The sequence below is a fragment of the Balaenoptera borealis genome (assembly GCF_965194805.1).
Source record: "Balaenoptera borealis genome assembly, chromosome: 7".
NCBI classification, from domain to species: Eukaryota; Metazoa; Chordata; class Mammalia; order Artiodactyla; family Balaenopteridae; genus Balaenoptera; species Balaenoptera borealis.
The window spans coordinates 87,943,622-87,966,190 of record NC_138864.1 but is presented as its reverse complement, the minus strand read 5'-3'; the positions used below and the strand labels follow the sequence as shown (position 1 = coordinate 87,966,190).

General features: G+C 41.3%; 1 long non-coding RNA gene across 3 annotated transcripts in view; it reads right to left on the bottom strand.

The window, feature by feature from the left end:
- Positions 1-22,569, bottom strand: part of LOC309632248 — a 49,364-nt gene that overhangs the window by 2,683 nt on the left and 24,112 nt on the right. Inside the window, exons 4-5 of one of the 3 annotated variants that reach the window (XR_014246806.1) lie at positions 15,189-15,377; positions 2,324-9,454 (exon numbers count right to left, since the gene is read on the bottom strand). This is a non-coding gene — a long non-coding RNA (uncharacterized lncRNA). Of the gene's footprint in view, positions 1-2,323; positions 9,455-14,501; positions 15,378-22,569 lie in introns of those variants that run through there. The other 2 variants (XR_014246805.1, XR_014246807.1) reach the window with 2 other exon arrangements.

Sequence of the window (22,569 nt, the reverse complement as noted above, 5' to 3'; positions counted from 1 at the left end):
AAAGTGCACATACCTCAAGTATACCATTCAATGATTTTTGACAAGTGGATACACTTGTGTAACACAAATCCTGATCAAGATACAGAATATTCCCATCAGTCCAGCAAGTTCCCTCATGTTTCTTCTTTCATCCTCACAACTTCAGAGGCAAATACTGTTCTGATTTTTTTTTCTAATGTAGATTAGTTTTACCTGTTTTAGAAATTCATATAAATGGAATCACATAGTAAGTACTCTTATATAAATCTTTTTTTCACTCAGCATAATGTTTAAAGATTCATCCACATTTTTATGTGTTCCAGAATTTGTTTCTTTATACTGCTGATTAGTATTCCATTGTATGAATACACCTCAGTTTGCTTAACAATTATAGCTGCTGTGAATGTTTTTAAGTCTCTTTGGGGAAATGCTTTCACAACTGTTGGCTACATACCTAGGAGTGGAATAGCTGGGTCATAGAGTAGATGCATGTTTAATTTCATAGAAAACTGTCAATCCTTTTCCCAAAGTGATTATACTATCACCACTGTATGAGAGTTCAGGTTGTTCTATGTCCTCCCAACATTTAGTATTGTCAGTCTGCTTTTTTCAAATTATTATTTATTTTAGCTATTCATGCAAGTAGTAATATCTCACTGTGGCTTTAACTTGTATTTCCCTGATAATTAATGATACTGAGTATCTTTTAAATGGCTTATAGGCCATTAATGTATCTTCCATTGTGATGTGTCTATTTAAGTCAATCCAAATTGAGTTGTTTGGTTTTTCAAATTTTTGAGGTGTAGGAGTTCTTTACATATTTTAGATACTAATTCTTTGTCAGATATATGTCTTGCAAATATTTTATATTAGTCTATGATATATTTCTTTTGTATTTCATTAACACTATCTTTTTATGAGCAAAAGTTCAAAATTTTGGTATAATCTATCAATTTTTCAATGGTTATTGCTTATCCTGTCTAAGAAAACTTTGCTATTCCAAGTTGTGAAGATATTCTCCTCTATCTTTTTCCAGAAGCTTTAGAGTTTTCACTTTTACATTTAGGGCTGTGATTCCCTCTTGACTTAACTGTGTATCACGTGAGGTAGGGGGTCAAGATCCATTGTTTTTCCATTTGGGTACCTAGTTCCGGTACCCAATCTATTTTTTAAAAAATATTGTACTTTATATGTTTTTGTAAGATCCCTCAAATATTTTTGAAACAAGCAATAATTGGATTCTGCCTAAAGGCCAGAGGATGCCCTCATGAGTGTCCTTGCAGTGCTGTGATGGGTAATATTCTCCCAACATAGACGTATTAAAATATAATTCCCCTCCTCCACAATAAAAGGTGCTCTGTGTTTGCTTTAGCCTTGGCCTTAAGTTATGCACTTTCCTGCCTCTCCAGGAGTGGTGAAATGCTGCTGTGCACTCACTGGACCAGGATGGTTAGCTTGTTCCTACCGGGTCTTGTGGAGATGAAGCAGCAAGATGCTTAGGAGGACTGTCTTTTGTCTGAGTAGCCTAATGGGTTTTTACAGGCCTCCAGGGCTTATCTTCAGCACTTTGGGAGAGCGTTTGTTCTACAGAACTTTTTAAAGGTAGAGAAGTTAGACTCTGATAAGATCTAGAGGCAGAGCAAATCTGTGCTCTGGTTCTTCTGGTAAATTTGATTCTGGGTTCTCAGTGTTGAGTGCCAGTTGTTAAGTGGAGACTTTCATTTACCCTCTTTTAAAACTGTTTTTCCTACCTTTCTCCTTTTTGCTCAGCAAAGAGAATCAGACCCTGTATGTATGTATGTATTTATATAGTATGTGTGTGTGTGTGTGTGTGTGTGTGTATATATATATATATGTATATATATATATATATATATATATATATATATATATACATATATATATACACACACACACACACACACATACACTTATGAAAGTATATGTACTAGTTACGAAAATAATAAATAATACAAGCTCATTGTTGAAAACTTTGATAATACAAACAATGTACAAAGAAGAAAGTTCAAATCAGCTATAATCTAACACCCAGAGATAAGCCGTGGTGTCATTTTTTGGTCAACTTTGATTTTGAATCTTGGCTCTGCCTGTTACTAGCTTGGCACCTCTTTTTTTTTTTTTTTCCAGCTTGGCACCACTTTGACTCTAACCTCCCATCTGGGAAATGGGGATAACTTCCTTCATGGACAAGCTGTAAAAATGAAAGATGATATATGTAAAATCTTTGGCAAATAATAGATACTAAATAAATATAAGTTCACCTATTGAAGGGTATAGAAAGTGAGTGGGTGTAGGGAAAAAAAAATCTCAGTTCCCTCCCCCCCCCCCCATTTTAAGTTCTGTTATTAAACTCCTTTAAAGCAGGCACAACTAGAGGGGCAGAACACAGGATAGTGGTTGCTAGGAGCTAAGGGTGAGCCAGCAGTCTATTAAAAAGGGGAAACTGTTCTATATCTTGATTGTGATGGTAACTACACAACTGTATGTGAGGTTTAAAACTCACAGAACTATACACTAAGAGGGTGAATTTTATTGTATACAAATTATACTTCAATAAACCTGACTTTAAAAAATACTCCTTTAAAACAAAGTCCTAAATTTCTTCATTGATTTAAATTGGTCCTTCCAGGTCCTCTCAGCATTTCCCCTCCAGTTTATCTCTTTTCTAGACACTTGAGGCTTTTTACCTTCCTGATGGCGTTCTGAATGTTGGTTTAGCTCTCCTGTTAATTGTTATACTGGATTCTTTGTTCCCTGTCTCCCTGCTTTGCTGCATATTTGCATGTTTGCTGCATTATTTCCCTCTTTTGAATTGACACTCTGTTGAGCTAGCTTCAGCTGTGCTTAGCAAACCAAATGTATCGCTGTTTCACTTGCTTTTTTTTGTGTGTGTGACAGAAACGTTTTGATCAGGGCAACTAATTAATTATAGTGAGCAAGGTAAGAGAAAAGCAGATCCTGAGTCCTTGTGTTAATGGTTAAACAGACATCCTTTAAAATCTTCTAGATTGTTCCTTCTACTATGAACAAAGGACTTGGAACAATTTTTATGCTGCAAAAAAAGTAGAACACAGGCTCACAGTGGAACTTGTTATAGCTACTTGTTGTAGCTCAGTTAAAACAGATGCAGCTATTTGAGGTATATCTGATCACATAATACATCCTGAAATTTCCAGGACAGTTTGGATATCAAATATTCCATGCCAAGTTCTCTCTAAGACACTCATATTGTGTAGACCAGACAAATGTATCTTGATTTTGGTTCATAAGATATTGTTGCCAGACTCATAAGTTAAATTTATTAATTCTTTCTTTATTTTTCCATTCTGCAAGTATTTACTGAGCACCTGCTACTGAGTGCTAGGCTCTCTAGCAGGCTCTGGAGAAACAGATAAATAAAATCTTTCTTGAGAAGCTAATGTTGTTCAGTCTGGGGGATGGACAGGCTAACAAATGAGTTCAGTTTCTCTAGAAAACAACTGCATACAGGAAAAGACCAGAGATAAGTCAGTTCATGTACAATATAATTTACTGAGAAGCTTTTAAACTTTACTGTATAGACATATATTTTAACTGCATAAGTAATATAGACTTGTTTTAACATACCAGTATTAGGAAGATTTTATTAGACAGCCCTCTATTAAAAATGTAGTATTTAAGTAAATGTATAATATTGCATATATTTATATATTTTCAACAGGAGAGATTGTAATCTATTCCCAGGGCTTTCACTAGTATAACTTTTGGTTAGAAATCTTCCTCTGACTAGCTTGACCATCTTGCAATTACTTCTAATAACAGCTGGTATGTCCTGAGTTCTGCCAAAGGCCAGGTAATTTGTAGACATTTTTTCTATTACTCATGCAACTTGGTGGAGTAGGCATTGTTCTTCCACTTTATAGACTAGGTGGAGAGTGGGTTTCAGAGAGGGTGAGTGACTTGTCCAGTGCCACCAGCTGACTGGAGGTGGAGGGGAGATCTAATGTGCCTGACTGAAGACAGTGTACTCTTCTCCAGGCTACACAGCCCTTCATTGTTGGGGAGCTTTTAACTGCGTATCAGGCATGCATTTATTTAAATCTCCGCTGCTACCGGAAAGGAAAGTGAGAAAGGGGGACGTAATTAAGATGCAGCTACTGCCAAAGCATCCCTCGTAATCCAATATTCACGCTGCAGCCAGAGAGATCCTTGTAAGTGCCAATTGGGCCATGTCTCTCCATTCCTCAGAATCTTCTGATTAATTTTTTAAAATTAATTAATCAATTAATTAATTTTAATTTTTCTTTTTTGTTTGGCTGCATTGGGTCTTCATTGCTGTGAGTGGGCTTTCTCTAGTTGCAGTGAGCGGGGTCTACTCTTCGTTGCGGTGCACGGGCTTCTCACTGGGGTGGCTTCTCTTGTTGCTGAGCATGGGCTCTAGGTGCTCAGGCTTCAGTAGTTGTGGCTCACAGGCTCTAGAGCACAGGCTCAGTAGTTGTGGCTCACGGGCTTAGTTTCTCCGTGGTATGTGGGATCTTCCCGGACCAGGGCTCGACTCCGTGTCCCCTGCATTGGCAGGCAGATTCTTAACCACTGCACCACCAGGGAAGTCCCCTCTTCTGATTAATTTATTAATTCATTATTTATTTTTAAGGTTTAAAAATTTTTTTTATTGAGGTAACATTGGTTTATATCATTATATAAGTTTCACATGTACAACATTATCTTTCTACTTCTGTATACACCAGTGTGCTCACCACCGAAGATTTAGTTTCCATCTGTCACCATATGTTGATCCCCTTTACCTATTTCATCTTCCCCCACCCTTTCCCCTCTTCCCTTCTGCTCTGTTCTCTGTATCTACATGTTTGTTTTTGTTTGGTTTTATTTATTTGTTCATTTATTTTGTTGTTGGCTCCCAGCTGTGTGAGGCACACGGGTCTGTTCCTGTCTTTCCAGCCACATGTAAGCATACTCTATCCTGCCCTACCCTGGAGATGCCCTAGCCATGCTGGCCTCTTTTTGTCTTTTTCTTTCCCTATGTCCTCCTGTCCCTGGGCCTTTCTCCTGCACTTCCTTTTGCCTAGAAGACTGTCCTTAAGCCCTTCCACCTTCCACCTTAAGCCCTTAAGCCCTTCTCACCCATCAGTTAACTCTGCCTCTGGTTCTCAGTGCACTGTGGCCCCTTCAAAAAGCCTGTCCTACTGCACCAACCCTCAGCACACATGCCCACGTATTCACCTGCATCACCCCTTCGTGGAGGCCATCATCAGGTGGTCATTTACAGACAGATGCAATCTGATTCCGTAAAAATGCCTCCTCCAGGAGAGAGCTCTAGCGGGACAGGGATGCTGCAGTTTTTGCTCACTATTATCCGGGACCCTAGCACTGTGTGTGCAAAGAGTAGGCACCGGAAAATAACTGTTGAAAGAAGGAATCCTTCAGTCTTTCCTGTCACCTCCACTAGACTAGGCTTCCTCAACCTACACTCTCAGTAGGACCCTGAACGTTTCCTCTTTAGTCCTGTAATTAGAGACTTGGATGATTATTTGATTATTTGTCTCTTCCCCTGAGGGCCTCATAAAGGCAGGGGCCTCATGTTTACTTTCCTCATCATGGTGAGCTTAGCACAGCGCCTGCACAGAGGATGCCCTCTATAAATTTTTGTTGAATGGGCAAGCTAGGGGCCTGTTGACAAAAAGGGAGTGATTCAGAGGTCTGAGTATAAAGGCTACATAAACTGGCTCATTATCTACTAATTCAAATTTGTATTAATTTAATAAATCATCTAGTAGTGGTATTAGCAACTCTCAAGCTGAATAAAACATCACTGCTACAAACAACACCCAAGGAAATCCTTCACACTGGTCTGAAGCCCCTTCCTATGGTCAGCTCTCTGGCCAGTGAAGGTAAATTCCTTCTGTTCTAGGCAGAGGCAGATTCTCCACGAGAAGCTGAAGCTTTGGGAGTGTCACTTGCGGCACACCTTCCAGGGCCCTGGGAGGATTCTTAGCAACATGTGCACAGAGTCATATGCTTTTATAAAATTAGCAAAAATAAGATATTTTAAATCACAATTAAAGGCCCTGTCTCTATCCACTCTGACTTTCCTTCTGTCACCTTATCGGGGGGATTAGAGTAGCCATGGGCATCCTGAGGCTCTGACTAAGAGGAAGTTGAGTTGGGGACACATCGAGCTTAGCTTTAGTGGGATATGTAATTTTCAGACAATTCTATGTATAGTTAAGTCATGGCTATTAATCCCACCGTCGAAATGGCTTCTGGGAAAATCCCTCCTGCCCACGGTGACGACCTACCTAGTATTGTGACACCAAGGTGGTGGCTAGTATCAATGAAGTTCCTTCTGAGAATCACTTGCTTTGGTGCTGAAGGCTATGAGGTTATTGGTGGTGGTTTCTCTATAATCCCCATACTTCCTGATTTCCTGAAAATGGCCTTTTGATCTTTGCTCTCTTGGTCTATCCAATGGTGGTGTCAGCCTCTAACTCCCTGAATTATCGGCATTTTAGGAATTACCTAAAACACTCAGAAGCTTCTTTTTTCCTGGCTGAACTCTGACCAGGCAACAAAAGCTCTGCCTGTGGCATTGGTATAACCTTCATGGCAGAGCTGTCTCTTTGGGCACCTTAAGTGCCTATCACCCCATCTTTGTTCCCTTATCCTTCTCATGTGCCCCATGGAACCCACAGGCCAAGAGGCACACTGCTCTCTCCCCAAGACCCAGAACAATGCCCCCCAAATTGTGCCCTGGAAAAACAGACCATTCATAAGCGTGAAAAAAGGCAGACAGCAGAGTGAGGAGGAGGGAGAGAGAGAAGACGAGGGGAAGAAGACTGAGAGCAGGATGATTAAGGAAGATGATGATGAGGGCACTAGACGGACTGGCTGAGAAAGATGCAGAAAAGAGAACAAAGCTGAGCTCTTCCCTTGCCAGATGTGCGTGTGTGGAATCACATCCTTACCCAGAGCTGGCTGGGGTCAGGCGCCAAGGTGAGGACGGACCATGCTCACCTCTCTCCTGGATCACTGCGAGAGTTTCCTAGCTGGTTTCCCAGCTTCCGCCCCTGCCCTCCTAAGTCCTTCTCACCCCAGCAGCCCAGGGATCCTCTTCAAATGTGAGTCAGCACATGCTACTCCTCTGCTCTCGTACTCTCTGACCTCACTTCCGTCCTCTGTCCCCACCCTCAGTTGGTTCCAGCCGGACTCGCTGTTCCTTAAATATGCTAGGCCTCCAATAAAAATGTTAAAAAAAAAAAAAAATGCTAGGCCTGCTCCGGCCTCAGGGCCTCTGCTCAGCTGTTCCCTTTGGCTGGAAGGCTGCCCCTCAAATGTCCACCTGCTGCTCTCCTGCATCCACCGAGTCCCCGCCTCACTCAGGCTCTTCTGGTCGCTCCATCAAAGACGACAACCCTCCCAATGCCCCTTTCCTTTCTAACATAATACATAATCTATTTATTTATTTGTGTTGTCTGTCTTCTTCCACTAGAGTGTAAGCTCTAGGGCAGGGATTTTTGTTTGTTCACTGCTGAATCTCCCTCTTCAAGCACAGTGCCTGGCACAGAGTAGGAGCATACTAAATATCTGTTGAAAGAATGACCTCATGAGGCAGGTGCTATTATTAAGCACATTTTATAGAAGATAAAACTTTGGCTTGCCAGTGTAAAGTAACCTGCCCAAGATCACATGGTGAAGTGAAAGAGCAAGTGTTGAACCCAGTCATGTCTGTTTCAAAAGCCTGTGCTTATAAATGCTTCACTGTAACACAGTCTTCCTACAGCTGTGAACTGCTAAGAGCTGCTAATCGCTTCTCACACCAGCCTTTCTTTCTGGTTAAACAGACCACTGGGCCTTCAGATGGCCTTCCCGAGTTGCAAGGTGAGTATTTAATGACAGAAAGGGATGAAGAACTAAATCATAACGCATGTGCTATGTGAGGAATTGAACGAACAGCTTTATGTCCACTTGGTTGAGAACAGAGATGTGGACTTGCTGAGGCCAGCCTCACCTGGGCTGTCTCGGAGTGGAAGAGGGCTGCCTCCGCAGGCAGGATCTCCCACAGGCAGGCCAGACACATGTTTGGGCACCAGCAAGGCAGAGGCACCAAAATAATGAAAAAAATCTTTTATGGTAGTAAGTGGCTATTAGATATTTTCAAAAATGTATAAAAGGTGTTATTGTAGGAGAAGTCAGAACTTTGCTGGACTTCCTTACAGGCATTTGACTGAAGGCATTCAGTTACATGTGGGCAGCAGCATCAACTTTTCGGCACACAGAGTCTCTGGAGGTCAGTCTGACCCTGCTGGTCCTGGCTGATGGTGCCAGTGGAGTCATTTTATCTATCATTTACTTTCATAAATGGTATATGAATGTGTATGGTTTCCATTACGTAATGAGAGGTCAGTGGGGGCAAGAACCGTTGCTTTGTGAATCCTTGAGGAATAACAGTGGTGTTTCAGGGAAGGTTGACTTACTGCTGTTATTTTAAAGTTGGAGTTGGAGGTCTGAAGTGCTCCTATTCTTGCTTCTACACCTTCTCTGATGTCACCTTTGTGAAGCCGTCTCTGTCTACCTCCCTGGGCTCCCCTCCCTCAACAATTATTCACTTCCTCTTCTGCGCTACAGATATTATTATATTTATCAGATCATATCATAATCATTTTTATCCACTTCTGATTCCCTATGAGACTTAGAACTCCTAGAAGTATATGGCTTATTCATTATTGCATCTAGATTCATCCATCTAGCCCAGGGCCTGGAACAGACTAAAGGTTCCAAAATTTTGCCAAAAGCAATTAAAACCAGACTTTGGAGGCTAGAGGAGTTTCTAAGGAAAAGATCTTTTTTTTGGTGAATTCCTTCATAAGACATGCCGGTGCCTAGCATTGTTTACAAAGCAGGTCATACTGGAGCAATTGCTTCTGCGGCCCCTTGTTTTTCATCAGACATTCTCTGCTGGGCTGCTCAGTGACACAGCAGGAAGAGGAGGCATGGGTGCTAAACTGTCCCTCAACACCTCCCCCATCATGCCCCCAAAACCCCAAAATGACAAAAAATAGGCTTGTGGTCCTTTGGGCTGCTTGGGCCTATCACTTCACTTCTCTGCTTTTCGGTTCCTTATTTTGTAGCAGTTATGAGTTGAGATGGGAGACCTAAGTTCCCTTCAGGCTGTGAAATCTGAGTCTTTGAGCCTACTCGTGGGCAATGCGCAGCCCATAATCCTGCCCTCTTCCCACTCTCTGAAGAGCAGGTCATACCTGGTTACCTCGGAACAAGACCCACACCGACACCTGTCCTTGTGTAGCTGCTGTTTTGTGACAGGTCTTTCCTTTAGCTGGGAGTGCATTTCTCCTGTAACACGTCTGTCTTCTGCTGCTTACCTCTGTGCACTACTGCTGTATCCTTGATTTTGTGGGTCAAGCCTGCTCTCAATATTCATTTTATCCAGGTTTTATCCCTATAAAAATGATGTGATAAATTTAGAACACTGCATATACCATCACGTTATTTATGTATTTTATTTTAAGCTATGTATGCTGGTCTTTTGTCTGTTTGCTCTCAGATCTATTTTCTACCATCCTCAATCTTGGGTTTTGCATCCCTGGGAGCTACTTGTCCCAGGCTCCCTTACAGACCTCGCCAAACAGAGCCAGCGATGGAACACTGGGAAATGAGAGGAGGGGAGAAGCCGGGTTATTTCCTCCCCTTCCCTCTGTTTTAGATGGTGTCTGGCAGCATCTTGCCCATGTCTCCAGAGCCTGCTGTACAACCCTCTCTCCATGGTTCCTGATTTATCCTGGAAGTGCTGCCACGGTTCCAGATTCTTCCAAGAGGCCTCAGAATCAGGGCTCCAGTAACACTGCCTTATCCCTTCATCCCTCAAGCCCCAGGGTTGATAGTAACTTCCTGCTGTTCTCTGACCTCTCAACTCTTCCATCACCTGATTAAATTCCCTCTGCAATAGCTAGTATGGCTCCTGCAGAGTATTTTCAACTCTGACTAAAATACTCTCTCTCTATATATATATACATGAAAATATGAATATCTATATGAATATATGTGTATGAAACTACACATATGTATGAAGATACATGTATGTATGAAAACACACAGAAAAAGATCTGGAAGTTTACACATGAAACTGTGAACAGTGATTTTATGACTGGGAAAAAGAATGGGGCTGGGTTGGTATGGAATTGTGAAGGAGAATGATAGCTTTTTAAAAATAGCTTTACTGTGGCATAATTTACATATATAAGACCATAACATTCATATGTATGTATATGTGTCATTTAGCTTTTTTTTTTTACAATGAGCATGTATTCACATATTGCTTATCTAATATTAAAAATAAATAATTAGGACTGCCCTGGTGGCGTAGTGGTTGAGAATCTGCCTGCCAATGCAGGGGACACGGGTTCAAGCCCTGATCCGGGAAGATCCCACATGCCGCAGAGCAACTAAGCCCGTGCGCCACAACTACTGAAGCCCACATGCCCTAGAGCCCTTGCGCTGCAACTATTTAGACCCCGCGCCACAACTACTGAAGACCGTGTGCTCTAGGGCCCATGTGCCACAACTACTGAGCCCGCGTGCTGCAACTACTGAAGCCTGCACCCCTAGAGCCCGTGCTCCGAAACAAGAGAAGCCACCGCAATGAGAAGCCCACACATCGCAACAAAGAGTAGCCCTCACTCACCACAACTAGAGAAAAGCCCACGCGCAGCAATGAAGACCCAATGCAGCCAAAAATAAAGTAAAATAAATAAATAAATAAATAAATAAATAAATAAATAAATAAATAAATAACACAAATAGCAGGAGTGGGGCAGCCTTAAGCCATGTAGGGAAAGCCTTGCAGGTGACACTAACATTCATTCATGCAACAAATATTTTTTATTTACTATGTGCCAGGCACTGAGGGTCCATCAGTGAACAATATGGCCATGATCCCTGCTCATATTATCTGAAGTAATTAAATACACAATTATGTCAGTACTAATTAATTATGAAGAAGAGGGCAACAAAAGCCCTAACCTGGTCAGGGAAGGCTTCTCTGAGGAAGTGACTTACTAGCTAAGAGCTGAAGGATAAGCAGTTAAAGCTTAGTTGCTAGAGGGAAATAGACAGACAATATGAGATGGTAAAGCGGGGCTGCCACTGAGTGCTTCCCTGGTTCCTGTTCTCAGGGAAGCTGTTCTAACAACAGAGTTTGCTAGAAGGTGTTCCTCGTTGGAACCCATAATGGGATGCCAGTCAACGGGAAGTGTGGGGAGGTTCTGTGGGACCAGACTTCTACTGCTGTAGCCACGCCTCCCACAGCACTGGATCCATCGTCTGCACGCCAGGTGGCTCCCACCTGGAGGAGAGGAAGCCAATGCCATGTGTCCTGTAGTAGTTGACAAGGCTGGTTTGGAAGTGGCTCAAAAGCTAAGGATGCCCTGGGGTCAGCAGTGGTAACAAAGGTACCCATGTCCATCAACCCCTCATCCTTTAATGGGAACAACTGACACTTTCTCAATCTTAAGTAGAGTGGCATGCAAATGCCCAAGACAAGTGCTCAGTCCAGCCTCCATCCATATTTCTACTTCTGAGGTCTTCTTGAAATGAAATGCTGGAACTTGTGGTAAAAAGCTATTCATGAAGCAAGTCTCATTCTTTCTAAGCTCTGTATTTTTCTCTTTTTGCTTAACCTAATTCAGATTTTTTGCCTGTGTCTCAGTCTTTCCAATTCATAAACATTTTGGAAATGACTATAATCTCCTTGTTTTATTGTAAGTCACCAATCTCATTTTAGTGTAAGCCACCAATTATTCTGTGAAATTCAGTCACTTATAAAGCAGTCCATTGATTGCAATAACAGTTTAGTTACAGCTTGTCTAGGTCTCCCAAACTATGTAAAATCAGGTTATGTTTCCTTTGATGTCCAAATCACAAAGGTAACAACAGGATCTTAGCTTGACCTCAGTGTCCTGCAGCTATTTCTGGGCGTCCCCAACAGGATGTGTCATTCGTGCTTACAAATCGGCTGCTGTAACCACATAGGCCCACCTGGTCCTTTCTCTTCTGCACTGGCTCCACCAGGTCTGCTTCCTGCAGGACCACTTGGAAAGCATCAGTGCTGTCACTGCCCATCATGAAATCAGCACTGATGGTGCCAAGTCCACAATCTCACCCAGTGCTGCCAAGCCAGCCAGCCTTTGGGTTGTCAGAGCAGAGTGAGATTTCATGAGCAAGCAGGGAAAATGGCCTCTTCCCTCCAGCTCTGTGCTCCACTTTGGCACCTGGGATCTGATTCTACGGTGCTTTGAACTGAGAATCATAAATGTTTCTTGTGAATAGTTTTCCCAATTTCTGGCCTTCATTTATCTAACCCCTGGGGTTTAAAACCAAGTTCAAGGTTTTAAGGAGGAGACAATCTGTACCATCCCTCCAACCTTCATGGTTCTTAGCCGTGCCGGCAGCTACACTTGGGTCTGCTCTCCAAGTCACAAAACAAAAGTTCCCAACCATATTAACAGAAGCAAACAGATGCTATAGTGTCTGTGGGGGTGATAACTGTGCTGATGGGTATCAATACTAACAATCTAAAATTAGGCTCAGCTGGCCAAAATATATTTTAGTAGTGCTTAATAGTTTTAATTCACTCTAATAACTGAAATAACTAGTTTCAAGTAGATTCTGAAAATAAATCCCCCATATCACAATGTCTTTTCCAAAAAAGACTGAACACATATGCACATTTATGTCAAAACATTCCAAAGAACTACACAGGTGAGAACCTGTTTACCATGGAAACCAAGCAAGAGCTCCTCCTCAATTCTCCCCTGAGGCTGAGGTGCGCGGCGCTGTTTAAGAGCAAGGCCTGCGGTCTAGCGATGCTCTTGCCTGTGTAAGGCCCTGCTTCACCTCAGTGGGAGGCTTCCACCATTTCCTGGTGAAACTAGTAATACTGAGTATGGTCTTTGTGGGACATGGAGCTCTCAAGACATTTATCATTCTTTCATTTAACATCCACTATGTCCCCTCCTGCTAGGGGCTTTGGGGAATTAAAAAAAAGGTATAAAACATTCTTTTTAGAAGTTTACAATGTAAAAGAAGTTCATTTTTTGAGGTCATTGTGCTAAGTGAAATAAGTCAGACAAAGACAAATACTGTATGATCTCACTTATATGTAGAATAAAAAAAAAAAACAATCTCATAGAAACAGAGTAGATTGGTGGTGGAGGAGAAATGGAAGAAGGTGGTCAAAGGGTACAAACTTCCATTTATAAGAGGAATACATTCTGGGGATGTAATGTACAGCATGGTGATTATAGTTAACAATACTTTATTGTATACTTGAAAGTTGCTAAGAGAGTAGATTTTTAAAGTTCTTACCACACACACACAGACACACAATTGTAACCATGTGAGGTGGTGCATGTGTCAACTAACCTTGTGGTAATCATTTTGCAATATATACATATATCAAATCATGTTATACACAGTAAACTTATACAATGTTATATGTCCATTATATCTCAATAACGTGGGGAAAATTGATTTTTTAGTGAGCCAGACAGTATTTAATTTACATTTATGGATTCTCTCACTTAATCCTCATGTAAGGTAAAAGCTACTATTAGCTTCGTTTTACAAATGAGGAAAGTGAAACTGAGTGACTTGCTCAAGGACACAGCAGAGTCGGGATTCTATTAGAATCTTTCCTTTTATCCAATGCATTGTGTTTCTCCCTCCCAACTTCCATTAAAAATCCTAGGACTGTTGCCAATCAGATAACCAGATTCCCCTCAATATATATTTGATTTGAACATAGCAAATTCTGTAAGTTGGTACAAAACAGTTTCTTCACTGACTGGTAAGAATTGTCAGAGTAGTCTCACCACATTACAACGCTCCAGTTTCCTGTGCAGAAATCTGGATTAAAAAGCTTTAAGTTCTTAAAAAGTAATAGTGCCTTTTGGGACTTCCCTGGTGGCACAGTGGTTAACAATCCGCCTACCAACGCAGGGGACATGAGTTTGAGCCCTGGTCTGGGAAGATCCCACATGCCACGGAGCAACTAAGCCCATGGGCCACAATTACTGAGCCTGCGCTCTAGAGCCCGCAAGCCACAACTACTGAGCCCAAGAGCCTAGAGCCCGTGCTCCACAACAAGAAAAGCCACTGCAATGAGAAGCCCGCACACCGCAACGAAGAGTAGACCCCACTCACTGCAACTGGAGAAAGCCTGCGCACAGCAACAAAGACCCAACACAGCCATAAATAAATTAAAAAAAAAAAAAAGTAATAGTGCCTTTTAAATATTACTACTGGTTATTTTTATAACTATTAGGGTATAAGTATAGACAAAGGAAGTTTTCACAAGATGTTTCACTAAGATATATAAGCATTTCAAAGAACCAGATTGTAGTAACTACATGTTATTTCTCTAAATTTGATAATATAGAAATCTATTTCTGATAAAATGACAATAGTGAGTGATTGTTTCCCTTCAGGGAAACTTTTAAAAAAGGCATGGCAAAGCTCTGGCCACTACAGGACAGGTTTAAAGTTCTACTAGGGGTTGGGGTTATTAGATGTTGATGATGTTGACGGGTTGTTAGGTGTTATATTAAGACTCATGCTAGGTGATGAGAGACAGCACAGCACAGTGGTTAAGAGCATGATGCTGAAGTTCAGATCCCAGTGTTGCCTTTTACTATGTTGGTGACCTTGGGCAAATTACTCAACCTGTCTGAACCTCAGTTTGCTTATCTGAAAAATGGGGAGAACATTACCTACTATTATGGATTGCATGTTTTTGTTCCCCCCAAATTCACATACTGAAGTCCTAACCCCCAGAGTGGTTGTATTTAGACATGGGGCCTCTAAGGACGTAATTAAGGTTGAATGAAGTCCTAAGGGTGGGGCCCTGATTGGACAGGATTAGTGTCTTTTAAGAAAAGACACCAGAAAGCTTGTTCACTTTCCCTCTCTGCACAGGCACAGAGGAAAGGCCATGTGAGCACAGTGAGAAGGTGGCTGTCTGCCACCTAAGGGGAGAGCTCCCACCAGACACCAACCTTGCTGCTGGCACCTTGATCTTTGGACTTCCAGTCTCTAGAACTGTGAAAAAGTGAATGTTTGTTGTTTAAGCCAGTCTATGGTATTTTGTTATGGCAGCCAGAGCAGACTAAGACACTTACCTTGTAAGGCTGTTGAAGGATTAAATGAGTTGATACACTTAAAGAGCTTCCCACAGTGCGTAGCATGTGGGAAGTCCTGTGTGAGGGTTAACTAGAATTGCTGGCCTCAGATCTGTGGGTTTGGGTTTTGAGAACGGTGATGTTGTGCACAAATGTGGCATACATAATTGTACATGGGCACACTGAGTTCTGAAAAACAAATTTGAGAAATTAATTTTAAATTAATTAAGTGGGAAGACATTTACATTCTAAAGTGAACTTAGGCAAAATTAAATGTGCCAGCCTAGGTTAGGGCTGATATCTCATGCCTTCCTCCACCTCTCCTCAAAAGTTTAGATTCATGTTAGTTTAAAAAGCCTTCTTGCCCCTCTCCCTCCCCAATAAAACCTCAAACCAACTATAAGTAAATTGTTATGGGTCTCTGGGGAAAAAGAAATCGGAACAGGAAATATCTGGATAGATAAGGGAAGCCTGTAAAACATAGATGATGGTTGTAATTTTAGGAATTCCAATATGAATGGCATCAAGTCAAATTCTCATTTTAAAATAATAGAGGCCAGAATGCTTAAATGTTAGTCTTTAAATATATTTTTCCTTTTAATGTACTAAATTCACATATATATGATCCTTTAGTCTTCAGGTAATTATTATGAAAGTCAACTTAGGATAGAAGAATCATTTTCTATGAAGGATCAGAAAACACTATGAAAAAGAAACAACTGCTTTCAATAAACATTAAAATATACTTTCAGTTCCAAAGTATCATTCTTTACAAGGGAGGAGGAAGAAGAGTTGGGAAAGCAGGAGAAAAAGAGGGAGGGACAAAAAGAAATAGAGAGGAAGGGAAAGGGAGAGAAGAAATGGAAAAACAAGAGAAAGGAGGAAAAGGAGCAAAGAGAAGGAGAGGAGTGAAGAGGACTGTAAAAAAATTGGTTATGAAAAAAAAATTGGTTCTGTAGCTTTGAGGGGGCTGTTTGTTAAAGTCCTTTGTAAAGTTCGGGGGTGGGGTGGGGTGGGCTGGGGAGGTGGAGAGGAACAACATTCTCTTCCAACCTTTTGAAATTTAGATGAGCTCATTAATCAGTTCTCTCAGCTTCCACTGCCCAGACCCTGGGAAGAACAACCTTTGGCCTGTGGACACCAGGCCCTCCAGGCTTGGAGATGCAGCACTCAGGTCTAATTTTAGCAGTAAGATTTAGACCAGTGAATAATAGTTGTACCCTCCAGCCCCAGCCCCTCCACACTCATCCAAGCTTAAGGATGAAGAAGGCCTTTCCTGAGCTGGGTGGTACCATCTTGCCCACCATTTGCGGCCCTGGGACTGGAGTTCTGTGAGCTACTGTCTCCATAGGGCTTAGGTCCTGACAGAGGACCACACAGGTGGCGAGTATGACAGACAGAAAGAATGAGAGCACTATCTTCAGCTTCCTTCCTTTCTTCTTGAGGCTATGGTCCAGCAAGAATATACCCTTCTAGGTTTTTATAATTTGGGAGTAGAGACAGAAAATTTTAATTAAATCATTATTTACATGTACAAAGTGTTAAGCATTAGGGATACAGATAGGCACGGGAGAAGATGTCAGAGTCCCTGCCTCCTTAGGTTGATATTACAGTGGGGGAGGCAGTAAAAGCCCCTCCTCTGCACCGTATTTTGTACCTCTCCACCCTAACCAAGTATGTTCACATCTTCCAATACACACTCTGACTCCTGCTCCCTCCTGGACTCTCCCTCTCCTGGCACCAGAGCAAGAGGCTTTCCTTGTCCCTGGTCTGGTCTTCAAATCCCTAAATTGTAACTGTAGATTCATATGCAGTTGGAAGGAATAATGGAGATTCTGTACACTTTTCACCCAGTTTCCCCCGGCTGTAACAACTTCCAAAGCTATAGTACAACATCACAACCAGGAAATCGACATTGATACAATCGACCGATCTTATTCAGATCTCACCAGTTTTACATGTACGCTTTTGTGTATGTGCATATTTTGTTCTATGCAGTTTTATCACATGTGTAAGTTTGTGTATTCACCACCACAGTCAAGCTACAGAACAGTTGGGATTTATTTTTAAAAGAAACTTCTATGATCTTTTGCCCCTTCATCTTTTGCAGTGCTTTTCAAACGGTGCTCCTTGGAATCCTTGGAATTCCACCCCTCTACCTGACTTTAGTCACAGCAGGTTCATGTATATCTATTTTATATTTTGGGCTTCATAATAAGCCTTCATCTGGAGAATAAGTTCCTAGCTTAAACACAATAAGAAAATGGAACTGATATCTATAGCAAATACAACTTTGATATTTAAATGATGTTACCTGAAGAGAGCTTTATACTTTTTGAAGGTACTTTTCAGTCCATTATCTCTCTTAAGTCTTAAAACAGCTCTGATTAAGTGACTAAACAAATGAACACATGAAACAAATATCTATACAAACATCTATACAATCTATCCAAACAAACAGTAGTTGAGGGAAGTTTAAGACAGGCACTTCACCTGAGCAACTTCTGCACTCCTCAGCTAGGAAGGGCAGTAGACAGCCTGAAATATTTCCCACTCCCTCCCTTGGCCAGAGACCCCACCAGAACTGAAAATGAAATCCTTTTTGTCATAGGACAGGATTTGTTCTGGAACAGGTGATTTCAGCATTGTTCCAAGTAGTTTTACAGAAGCTCGGAAGCATTGTATAAGGTGGATCCTTTCGTGCTCATCACATGTCATGCAACAGGATTTGTGATGAATTCCATGAAATCTCATAGGCTTTAATGGAAAAATTTACAAAGCAAGAATGAACAAGAAAAGAGAAGAGATGGGCCAAGGTTCTCTGCTGGACACGCCATGGGTGGACATTTCAGGGACGAGAACTTGCCCCCTTGCTGTTCTCCTTATAGAGCAAGAGTGAGAATGTCTTAGTCAGCTGGGAGATAATCCGACTTCTTGTGTATCATCCGATCTGGGGTTAGATACCAGCTCTTAACTGGAGTCACCTAGCAAAGCCGACTGTCCAGCACCTGAGGACCTTGAGTGCTATGGAAGGGAGAAACTGGTCCCTCGAGAGGTTTGGGGGCAACCCCTCCTGCAGGGAAGAGGGGAAGAGCCCAGGTCCCAGCTGGCTTGTTGCTCAGACAACCCAGAATAACCAACCTAGGTCAATTTTGGCCAATCCTGACTGTGGCACCACGAATCTTTTTCATCTTTATACCTCTAGCACTTAGCATAGAGCCCGGCATATGAAAGGTACATGAGCAATGCCTGATGATTTAATAAGTAAATGTGCTTTTGCACCAGCTGAAAACAAGTGATTTTGTTCTTGCTGATGAAATGATAGGAAGACTAATAATACACGTCGGTGCTTACATTTCTTGAATCTGTGGAAGTCTATGTGCATGCTCTGACTCTGTTTTGGTGAAATGTCTTTGAAGAATCCACAACTGTATGAGAAGTCTCCCTGGCTTAAGCAAGACCTACTTTTACTGAATTTCTACCATTTCCTTGCAGCTCTGGCAAATAAGGCAGTGTCTGGGCTCTGAGACACTCAGTAAAGGAAGTCTCTGCAGGTGGCAGCTGCTCTGGAATTTCCCACAGCCAGTCCTCTAACAATCCTCTAAAATCTTTAGTACTTTGATTGAATTAGATGCAGAGTATAATGGAAAGTTAGCCACTGTTTGCAATTTTTTAATGAAAACAATTTGAAAAATTACATCCCTTAATCAGTTTTCACGGGGACAGTGATTCCTAATCTCTTCCTCTCGGAAAACCCCTTTTAATATGATTTCCCCCACAAAAACCCCTGTTTTGAAAGAATCTGTTTATAAGCAAACACATTTGTTAAATCATAATGAATTTATCTTCTCAAGAGGAAACCAAGGAATCAAGTTTTGCTTTTTTTTTTCTAACTAAAAATCATCCTTGAGGCTTGATTTTGAGTAAACAATTACTTTAAGCTTCCTGACAAACTGAAAATAGCTAAAGAAATTCTCCCCTGCCCCCTCAGACGGTGGTTATTATTTTCCTAAACTGGCAGGATTCTAGATTTGAAACTAGGTTCCAGAGGGCACCAAGAAAATATCACCCATTTAACAAAGGCCTGTGACTTCTCCTAGGTCTTTTGCTATCGATTTACCCTCTTTGCTGGCAATAAATGCTCTACTGCAGCAGTTATTCCTGCCTAAGTCTAGGTGTCCTGCTGAGTGATGAGATTTTTGTCTGCCAAGCAGATAGAGGCCACACTTTACTCCCAGCCTTCTGTTAACAAGACATCACTGGAGGGTCAACAAGCAAGCTGGTCTATCCAGAGCCCTCACCTAGCCCTCACTGTCCCGTTGAGATGTAGAAAAAGTCACATGTCTTCCTTGAACCTCTCCACCAGGGTTTTGCTTGATTTGTGGTGTGAAACTGTTACTTCAGGATGGGGAAAAAATTCTCAAGCAAGAGCATAATACAACAGTAAGTAACACTATTTTCTAAAAGGGAAAAAGAGCATTTTTATTACCTTCATAAATTGCAATAGCACTTTTTGGTGGAAAGATTAGAATAAATAGGAGCTTGGAAATCTGACCTTGGCTGGTATAAGAATAGAGAGAATCTGGTACTTCTTAATTTTCCATTCAGGTTCTCAGTGTTCCAGGAAGCAGTGTGTTCAAGTTTCTTTTCTCCATTTAGTTCTCCTGAATGCCCAGCTTCAGTGCCCGGGCATTGCTGCCAAAGATCCTGCTGGCACATTCAGCTGCCATTCAAGGAAACAGCCCTCCACACCGCCTTGCACTTGGAAGTCTGTCTTACAGCATAAAACAGGTGGAAGGACATTGTGCCTTTAGAGTTCTACTGGCATGTCTTGCTACTGCTATTGCCCAATGCCAAGAATGACAAAAATCTTTTGTGTATGTTTGGGGGTGGGAAAGACCAGATATTACTGTGAATAGCAGTTAACTTGCTATTTGGACAAGATTCCCCAGGGCAGCTGTTGTAACTCAGGCAGCAATAACTCTAACACTTGGCTCTGTTGCTAGGATGGATTGACAGAAACTTTGGACAAACCATTTAAAAAATTATGCTCCCATGACACAGCTGAATATATCACAGATCAACTTAAAGACTGAATATTTGCTAGTATCATACTAAGGAAGTACAATGAGCATATTACTCAACTAGGGTTATATTTACACTTCCATTTTCATTCTAATTACCTTCTGCTTTCAGTAGTCTTTAGTATCTGTTGACAAAAATGTGAACTGACACAAGATTTACACTCTATAGCTACAATTGAGACAGGATTACCTTTTTTATATGCTGACAATCTTATTTACACTAACAAGTTAGTCAACTTCACAATGGAATTATAAATTCTAACTTGTGAATTTGCCAATTATTTGTTCTTAGCCAAAGACTTGAACCCATGTTTAATTTTCAGTCTTGACACATACATGTACACATACATAAATAATTTTTTTATGTTTTGTATAAAGAAAAAGATTATATTAGTATTGATATTTAAATGGTAGTTATTTTCATTGAATTAAATTTATACTTTAGTGGAAGATTAAAATGACCGGTTGAAATAAATTATTCCTAGAAAATGAATTTGCAACATAAAGTTACATAAATCTCAACATTGTCAGTTGGATCTCCTCAAGATTCCCTAGACCTTATTAATGTGCATCAGTTTTTAAAAAACAGTTGCATGGTTTTGCCTTCATCCTTTCCTTTTTTGTTGAACATATCCAGACCAATAATAAAGGATACGATTTCCCCCATTTCAAAATCGGTTTAGCATGGGCATTATTGATACAGTTAATGATCCTGTATTACCAGCAAAGCATAGAATTAAAATTGATCTTGGCTTAAATGGACTTATTTTAATTTGGTTATTTGATCGCAGCTGGAAAGTTGGACACACAGTAAGAGCCATCTGGCCTGCCCTGTCTCTGTTCATCCTGACCACTCACTACTTTGGCTTACCTACTGCGTCTCTTCTACTTTCTCATAAGTGCCCCATCCTCCCTGAGTCAAAGCCCACATGGCCTCAGCTATGGTACTGGCCAATCTGGTCTGTCATGCCCAGCAGCTGCCACTCACCTGTGCCAGCCTCTCTGTCATTCCTGGTGCCTGATCAGGCCCAGCAGTCTCTGCCAGTTTTGTTGTCTACTTCCTAACCCATGCCTCAACAACTCCGGTGGTGGGTGTCTTCTTCTGCCATCATATTTTCTCCAGCACTCTAGCTTTCTGCCTCTCTTGGCAGCTATCGGCTTAGCTGATGGCACTTGCATGCACCCACATACCGATAAAGCCAAACCACAAGATAAACTCTTGACCCTACCGCACTGACTTTGGTCCTTCCTCTTTGGACATACCGCTGGAACTCAATCTTCCTGGGATTTCAATCTTGGCTTTCTACTTTTTCTTTGAGAATTCTTTCCCCCTTGATGCCCAAGGAGGAGCACCCTCCTCGTTCCTGCTCTAGGAACTTACAGTAAAGGTGATGATGTCTCCTGCTTTGTGTTGCCTTCTCGTTACTGCCTCTGAGCTGTGCCAGCTCAGTAGGTCCCCAGGCTTGGCCCAGAGTCACTTGGATGCTCTTGTTACCACCTGCTTATCTACCCTCCACAACTGCAGTGTTCTTGGACAGGTTGATAGTGTTGCCTATGTTCATCTGCCTAGGGTTTAAGGCAAAATACATCTACAGATCAGAGCAAATGTGACTAAATGTAAGTGGGAAAAATGAAACTTACTGTGAGGAAAGAGTTATGGGAAAGGAGGTGGGATGAGAGGATCTAAGTGGAGTTACTAGTAGGAGCAAGTAAGAACAAATAGCAGTGAAATGAAAGACTTTGGTGGTGGGGAATGTGAGAACAAGATCGTGAGTATTAAGAAAGCTATACTTGATCATGAAATCCTACCTACTCAGAGCCCTGACATTTGACTAGTAACATGCCTTACACACTTAATGGACATAGTTTAACAACCCATCCTATTTAATGAATAAATTTCCTAGAAGAATTAATGAGAATAAAATTAAGAAAGGAAGTTCCCTAATTCCTTAAATATAATTTGCAAAGCCTGTGGGGATAAGGCTGTTATACAGAGCACTAATGGAAGTCTATAGCTTTAATGTGAGTTTTTAACATAATTTTATCATATCCCCAAGAGATGATATAATTGGTGCTTACGAGTTCAAAAATCTTGAGAAAAAATGGACTAAAAGGTTACAGGATGAGGATGGTTTTCCACAAAAGTAGATGGTTTTTTTTCTGAAATAAGGCAAAATAGTGCAATTCCCCATAGCAATAAATTAGGGGAAAACAGGCTGTTCAAAGGCAAATCATCATAATAATTCATTATTCATGTAAATTTATATTTTTTAAGCACAGTATTGACAAAAAAGCTA